Consider the following 8338-nt stretch of genomic DNA (forward strand, 5'->3'; position numbering starts at 1 on the left):
TGTTGTTTTTTTTATTAGGGTGTTATATATGTTACACTGTATGTCTTTTTATATGTGGGATTGGCATGGATAAGTACAACCACTCACAACAAGTATATCTAATAATGTGATTATATTGATTTGTTCTTGTTGTGGGGTATTAGTAAGTGTTCTGTTTTGTTAGTTCTAGTCCCTGTGTACTGCAATAGCCTTTAGTGTGAGCGCAGGGGACCTGATGTGATTGGTGCAATGTCGGCTGTTCAGCACTATCATTGGTGATGCAGCGACATGTACCGGCCTATTGGAGACCCACGGTGACGTCACTATGGGCAGGAGTAGATACACAGACCAGATAAGCTCTGTTAGCCTCACGCTCCAGTCTGAGCATGCGCGGACATTCACTATGGGTGGTCCTTACCCACAATCCTTCGGGTAGTTGGTGCGGCGCCATGAGTGACGTCACGCGCATGCGCACTGGGCGGATGTTCTAATTTCGCGCAGATTTTTTCAATTCACTTATTATTAACCAGGTATATAAGGTGCCTTATCCCAGCACATCCCATACTCCTTGATAAAGGACCCCCAGGTCCGAAACGCGCAGGAGGTTCCTGTCCTTGTCCCACCAAGGGGATTACTTGTCTCTCTGCATGCACGAATAAAGAAGCAGTTTTACTCCACACCTGGCTCCCTGGCTGTGCGCCATTCGTTTTTTCCTTATAATATATCTACACTGATTTACATAACCCCCCTTCAATGTTTGTGTATTTTTGTATGTTGTATTATTCAAGTATATTCTATTATACTGATATGATTTCCCCCGTCACTCTTTATTCTGTACCCCAAATGAGAAAAGTCAAATAAACATTTTGTGATAAAAAAAAAATTGTCCTTTATTAATGATAGTAATAACGGAGACATGTTGCGAAACAATAAGAACTTTATTAACAGGGGTGATGGGAAAACATTATAAACTTGTATACAATTTTAAATTAACTGGTAGAACAAGTAAACAGTCAATAAAATATTTTTATTTTCCTTGCATCGCCTTCACAACAGCAAAATGTAGTTCCTGCAGTAGAACCATTTTCCTTACAGGTTTCAATGTCTTCATGGCTGGAAGTAGACTTTAAAAAAAAAATGTAAGTCTTCATCATCATCTTCTGTATAGTTATGTACATTGTCTTTAAATGCATTAGCAATCATGTCTAGTTTTTTCTCTTCTAGTGAAATTCATTCCTTTTTAAATTCGCTTGGGGGCTTCTTTGTTTGGATCGAGGCTCTTGGGATGTTGCATTTTCACAGAACGAATCGTCCTCCAATGTTACATCCCCTGATGCGTCTTCAGGCATTTCCGGAATTTCAAGATTAGACACAGTCTGTGCAGGTGTCATTTGCTCTTTCGAGGACGCCATCATTGTGAAGAATGGCCAAGAAGATGTGCGGTCATATGCACTTGTTCCTGCGTCCCCACAGCGTGGATATTTGATTTTCTTTAGCTCCCTGCGGAAATAGTCCCGTAAATTCTTCAATTTGTTTTGCAATATGTTGCCTAAAAATAAAAGACAACTCACACAATATAACTTCATATGGTATAGCAATTTGCATTTAACCGTTTTTGTTTTTTAAACACAATTGGGGCCTATAGTTCAAGCATGGTACCACAATTTAATGCTACCATACATATTTCTATGTGTATATTAAATACAAATTCTGCCATTCAGCCATTACAAAATTAAACGAACACTATTTGTAGAGACGATTCAAACAATTAACTTAATCAATGTACCTAAATTAAATTGACACCATTTATATCAAAGATTTCGCAATTTACTTAATATTTACGTACTTATTTCGCCTATCTCTTTCCACAATTTATCGTGGAGGTAACGGTCATGGTAAGCCTTGATCTGCTTGTTCCAAAGAGGATCTCTTTTATATACCTCTGAAATTAGTTGTTCTATGGTTGAATTATCTAAAAGTATTCAAGTAGTAAAACAAGGAACAACTTCAAAGTACAAGCTGCAGAGTTGGAGCACTAAGAACTGTACTGTATGACCAGAAGAGTACATTCGCGCTCTCATTGGCTTAAAAGTACTTCCCTCTCATTAGTTAAAACTATCTGCACTATCATTGGTTGACAGTCAACATCTGATGCCGCGGCCGCACGGAAGGACAACATTCTTGTCTTCCCTACATGCGGTCGCGCCATCGCGCTTTGTACGTGCGCGCGCGCACACACACTGACTGAGGCTGTCCCCATAGAGGGCCGTCGCTTCATTCGCGCTGCGCACGCCATAGCACACGCAACCGCGAGCAGTGGGGACAAGGCCTAAGGGGCTTATTCTTGTAGCTTCAAAGTTTCCCACAGTTTGGCATGTTCAGAAGTAGCGGAATGAAATGTGAAAAAAAATCCTATTCTCGATGGCAAATCGTATTTTCTGAACCGCGGCAATGAAAAGTGACAAACCGCATTGATTAACAGCCAAAACTCTCAAATTGTACCTTGCTATTGAAGGGGAATGACCTGAGGTTGTGCTAACTCCATCCCTAGTCTGACATATGGCTTTTGCTCTCTCAGCCAAACCCATATCTCCGGCTCTGGATATAAGTCGCAATACCAATCTCGCCACCCTTGAGGTGTCATGAGCATTTTTCGAGTTTTTGGAAGCGGTTTGCATAACGAACCTACGAGAATTGCAGTTGTAAAAAAAAATGCGAGTTGGAGACTTTGCTGACAAACCGATTGGTTTGTCAGAGCAAGAATGGAGCCGCTTCTAAAAAAGCATTTTCCACAGGGATTGGACATGTGAGATGGGCTTACAGAATAGTAAAGTATGCCAATCCAATCGGAAAAGGGTTCTTTAGAAGCGTATTGAAACACTTCGGAGCTACCAGAATAGGCCCCTAAGGCTCTATTCTATTTCTGAATAAAATACCTAAATAATATTTTGAACTGTTTGATTAACTAAGCTCCTGAACTCAGGTAACCTCACTTACCTCTATGAAACCATTAGCACTGTGTAAAGGGGCAAACCGTTTGTGCAATGAACTTGATTGATACTGTAGCATTATTCTCCAGGCATCCGCTCAGAGGTCTCCAGTAAGTTTATTCGTATTTCTTGCCAACGTTTATGTCATTAGGACATTCTATCATGATGACGTTTTCTTCCCTCAGAAAAATAAACTTATAATATGATGAATTAGCATAGGAAATATGTTATAATATTTTCAAACAAACCCAGGATGGATCAACTTTCTTTACAGAAATAAATGTGTATATTCTTGTAAAAGCTCATCATGCAGCCACCAACAAAAGAAGTGGGGTTTTAATGTTAACTTTATTTATCAATGGACTTTTAGTTTTAAAGAAAGCATGGTGGGGGTGGGAGGGGGGGATTACAGAAACAAAAAGGGACGAAAGGGGCACATGAAGGATAGGGGGGAGGTAAGATACAGTTGGTTCATATTCAACTTAACGTTCTTAGTTAAACATCTCTAGGACAAAGTATAAAATCTACAATTTTGGTATCGAAAGAAGAAATAGAAAAATGAACTCTGTATTAACGTGTAAAAGTGATTCATGTCTACTACGTGATCATTGTGGATTCTATTACTGAGGCAGGTTCAGGATTCTGCCTGCACCATGGATACCAGGTTGTTGTAAATGTATGCATTATGTCATGTAAAAAAACTGTTCACTTTTCCATATACATCATTTTCCACAATTGATTAAGGATCATTGAAATTTCAAGACTTGGTTGCTTCCATTTGGCCGCAATCAAACATGAGAGATACTGTATGAGTTTTCCTTCAGACCTGGAGTTATCTATTAAGAAATGCTGACCAAGGACCCTGAATGAGGTTCAGACTCAGGGTTCTATTAATGATCACATACAGGTACATTTGTAGCCACAGCTCACTAATTTCCTTACAATTCCACCAGGAGTGACACATACTACCTACTTGGCCACAACCTCTGAAGCATAGAGGGGAAGATGCGGGGTATATTTTATTTAGTCTGTCCCAAGTATGGTAAAATACCACTGAAAAATAAATGTATAGCTTTTCTCCTTTATTAGTGTATTCATGGATACCTTCCTAATGGATTCCCAAATTTCAGACCTCCATTTCAAACCAGTCCGGAAAGAGTAGACTTTTTGAATCTGGGTTTTTTGTTGACCGACATAAAATCCCACATTTTTCCTGTAGATTATCTATCTCCTTGAGTTTAATCCTTAATTATGCAGGAAGCACACATGGCCTTTTGAAGGAATTAGCCCATCCACTGCCTGCACCTATCAGGAATAACACGGGTGGGGCCCATGAAAAGAAGTAGCGGACGGAGGCTAGGCTACACTTAATACATTATCTCCAGGGTACAGTACTGTATGTTGAGGGCGATAAATTAGGGTATAAAAGTTTTGTATCTCCTAAGCTCAGCTGCTGACCCGAAGTGTGGGGGCCGCCATTTTGGTTCTTGCGCATGTGCAGTATAACGCATCGCGCATGCGCAGTGTAAGTTGCGGTGGCCATTTTAGGTGGCTTCCCAGATACAGGACTGCGGGACTACAAGTCCCAGAATCCTCTAGGACGAAGGAGATGTGTTTGGCATGAACAGGGACAACGTGTCAGTCTTTCAATGGGCTGCAAGGGAAAAGGACGTGTCCAGGGAGCCAGTAGCCCCTGGACTAGGCCAGGATTTTCCCCAAAGCCCCAGTTAGGCCCCGATTTCTACTAGGAGTAGGGTTGCAGGGAAGGCCTAGATAGGGACCCTCCTTCTTAGAGATTTCTAACTCAAGTCACCACGCCGTCGAACAGACTCCACGCGGCGACCTGTGGTCTACAGACGGGTCCACACGGGACCACCACCTGTAAGGCGTGAAGGAAATTTTTTCAGACCGGCATCGTGGGACCATCGATGCAGCTCTGCTAACAGAGGATTCCTATAATTCCCGGGTCGTAGCCAGGAAGGTACCCACCGTGCACCACAACACCTCAGGGAAGGTAACGCTACCTTCACACACTTTGGGGTGGGACCGTTCTATGGACACCGGGTGTTTCGGTGCCTAGGGCACCCTCAGTACTTTGGGGGGGGGTTTACCGGGGTGTTGGGTATTATAGTGGGTGTATCTTGGAAGTTACTATTGTTATTGCTATTGTTATTATGTGTGTGTGTCAATAAACCATTGTTATATACCTGTGTGTATTATTCATCACGGTATTGGTTCCTGTGAGCGGTTATCCTGCCAACGCTGGGATCCCTCTAAGGTGGAGGCGCTGTACTGAGAGGAGAGAGAGCTCACCCCATGCTACCAGTGGCGGAGGCTTAGGCCTCTTGTGAACAACAGGTATATAAGCCCGCGTAGTTCCTTTAGTCATAGGGAAAGGGGGCTACTTTAGCATTTTTATTTTTGAATCATATTGGCATCTGGATCTTGGCAGCTTTGCTGTTTTCCTGTTGCTTGCGTCCCAAGCAGCAGAAATAACGAACAATTGATAAACATGATCTTAATGGTGAGTTTCTCTTGGCTAGAGTAAGCCTCCACGTTCTTTGCACTTTTTTCTTTCAAGAGTCAATGCTTATTTTTTCCCCCCTACTAATTAGAAAAAGAATCTATGACTCACTTATTGGATTCAAAATCCGAGTGCCATCAGAAAGCTTTTATTAGGTGTAGGCGTTTTCTTCCCAGGATAATATCTGATACTTTATTTTACTGACTAATGTATTCCATATTTTTCAGCACTTAGTCGCTCAGTGCGAGGCACATGCTTTTCACCGTCATCTGTTTTTCTACTTCAAACACTGTAACAAACAGTTTTTGGGGCTGGTCACACACAAAACAATGAACCATTTACAATTTGATATTTTTTTCCCCTCTATATATAGCTATTATACTGATCTAATCCGTAGATCTAATACATAGATCTGCTGAATTCCAAATTATAAACAGTGACCAGATGTGAAAGCAGCAGGTAGTGTTTTAGGGAAACCACAGTCCTCTTAAAAATGAAGATACTGTACTGCAGCCTGACGCACAGTATCAAAGCATACGTCCAAAAGTTCCCACTGATGAAACTAAAAACCGTCATACTAGGCTGAAAAATATTCTATTTATATTTTTTAGTCAACGTTTCAATAATATGTATAATTTTCAGGAAAGGTGTTTTTTTTTTTTTATTAATCTTATAAGAACTATCTGTATTTGTGACTTTTTTTTAACCAGATTTTAAATATACTTTTCCTTAAATCTATTTTCCCACTTATTAAGATTGGTGTAGTCTATGGCAGCGGCGCGCAAACTGGGGGGCGGGAGATTTTGCTGGGGGGGGGGGGGGGCGCAGGCTGTTACAGGGGCCCCGCGCTCTTCCCCACGACATTTAAATGAAATGCCGGGGGAGGCGTGAGGCCTCTGTAACTAACTTACCTGCTGCCAGCCGGGTCTTCAGCAACGCGTCGCCATGGCAACGACGCCGCAGGGTCATGGCATGACTTCACATGACCCCCGCATTCCGGAAAGGAAGGTTGGGGGGGAGCGCGAACATCGGGGGGAGTAGGCAGGGGGGGGGGCGCAGTGCAAATAGTTTGCGCAGCCCTAGTCTCCGATCGGCTGCCTGGGCTGTTTTCGGATAAAAATCCCCTGTGAAATCTATGGGGATATTCATTCGAAACAGCTCAAATGACTGATTCGGCAGATATAGAATAACCTCCTATGGCTTCTATTCCATAAGTTCTGAAGCTGCTTCTGTATGCTGCATTTAAATGAGGGTGTAGGGTAAAATGCAGTGGATGGGCAAATGAAAACTACGAAGCACAGAAGAATGGATGGAAACGGTCGAAAAATGGGAAAGAAAAAAATGATGGAAAGAGGGAGAGAAATAGGCAAATGAAAGAGGACGGAGAAGGAATGATGGATGGTGCAGGAGGAGGAAAATAACCAAAATATGAAGGTGAGAGGAGGGAAGCTGGACCCAAAATTAATTGGCGTTTGTGTCAGACTAACCTGGAAAGAATAATAGCCACAACGTTGTACAGTATAGTGTTTTCCTGAGAATATACTGTAGCTCCATAATTGCAGTTGGAAAAGATCCATATGAATAGGCAAACCTCTCCAATTATTATAAAACTATACAAAAGGCCAAACAGCAAACTGTATATGAGTTAAAGAAATTATAGTGACAACTGCGCTCCAGTGCTAGATCATAATAAAATTGTTGAAATGGAATCAGACTAGTAAGAAATAAACATCTCTGTGGGGCCAAATGATCCCTGAAGTTGGGGTGAATGATGAAACCCCTGTGACTCCTCAATAGGGATGGTCCCCCTCCAAACAGAATGAAAAATACTCACATGCCGCACTGTTCCATGTTCCTGCAGGATGTGCAGCCGAGTGATAGCAGTCAACTGTAGAAAAAGAGAACTGCGCACAATCCAATGAAGTGGGTCCCAGGGTTAAGGACTTAAGGACTGAACCCTGGGACCCACTTCATTGGATTGTGCGCCAGTTCTCTTTTTCTACTGTATATGAGTTAAAAACATCACTTCATGTTAGGAAACCAGTGGTAGAAGCAGTGGCGCAGCTAGACATGCGCAGGCCCCCGGACCAAAACAATTCAGGGCCCCATTAATATTAATACTGACTGCAGTTTTTTTTTCCCCCTCCCCATCCTCTCCCTGATCCTCTCCCTCATCATCCTTCCACATCTCTCCCCATCCCTCCTCATAATAATACCTTCTCATCAGGGCTCGAGAAATTATTTTAAAAAATCGACTCACCCGAAAAAACAGGCACTCACCCCACCCTCCCCCCCACTCTCCCCTCACTTTACCTGCAGGCGCGTCTTACTGGCAGCGGGGTGCGGCGGCATAGTGAGGCATCTCCCGGTATTCTCCTGCATCTCCCCCTGCAACGCCCATGTTTCCCCCTCCAACTCCTGTGAACATGGCAATGTGACGCCACGTAACATCTTGACGTCACGTAGCGTCCCGTTGTTATGGCAATGAAGCGACATTTGATGCCGCGCAGCCATGTTCACGGGAGATGGAGAGGGAGGCACAGGAGTTGCAGGGTGGAGATGCAGGAGACGCCGCACCACCCGCCGCACTCCGCCCGTAAAACGCGCCTGCGGGTAAAATGCACTCACCCCAGGCAAGTGGGCGAGTGCATTTGTAGAGCCCTGCTCATCATCATCTTTCTCCCTCCTCCTCATCAACATCTCTTGCCTCATCCTCATTATCTCTCCCTCTCATCCTCTTCATCATCTCCCCCTCCTCCTCATCTCTCCCCCTCCTCGTCATCATCATCTCTCAACCTCCCATCATCATCTCTCAACCTCCCATCATCATCTCTCCCCTCCTCAT

General features: G+C 43.2%; 1 long non-coding RNA gene across 5 annotated transcripts; it reads right to left on the reverse strand.

Annotated features, from left to right (window-relative positions):
• Nucleotides 1-934: 934 nt before the first annotated feature.
• On the reverse strand, nt 935-6485 carry LOC142488720 (uncharacterized). Of its 5 annotated transcripts, none has more exons than XR_012799606.1 (4): nt 6405-6485; nt 5605-5782; nt 2977-3144; nt 935-1479 (listed from the first exon to the last, which is right to left on the reverse strand). It is a non-coding gene; the product is annotated as an uncharacterized LOC142488720 (long non-coding RNA). The 5 variants fall into 5 exon arrangements; XR_012799609.1 differs by having other exon boundaries at nt 935-1528; XR_012799608.1 differs by having other exon boundaries at nt 2977-3149.
• Nucleotides 6486-8338: the final 1853 nt, after the last annotated feature.

This window comes from Ascaphus truei, chromosome 2 (genome assembly GCF_040206685.1).
Source record: "Ascaphus truei isolate aAscTru1 chromosome 2, aAscTru1.hap1, whole genome shotgun sequence".
NCBI classification, from domain to species: Eukaryota; Metazoa; Chordata; class Amphibia; order Anura; family Ascaphidae; genus Ascaphus; species Ascaphus truei.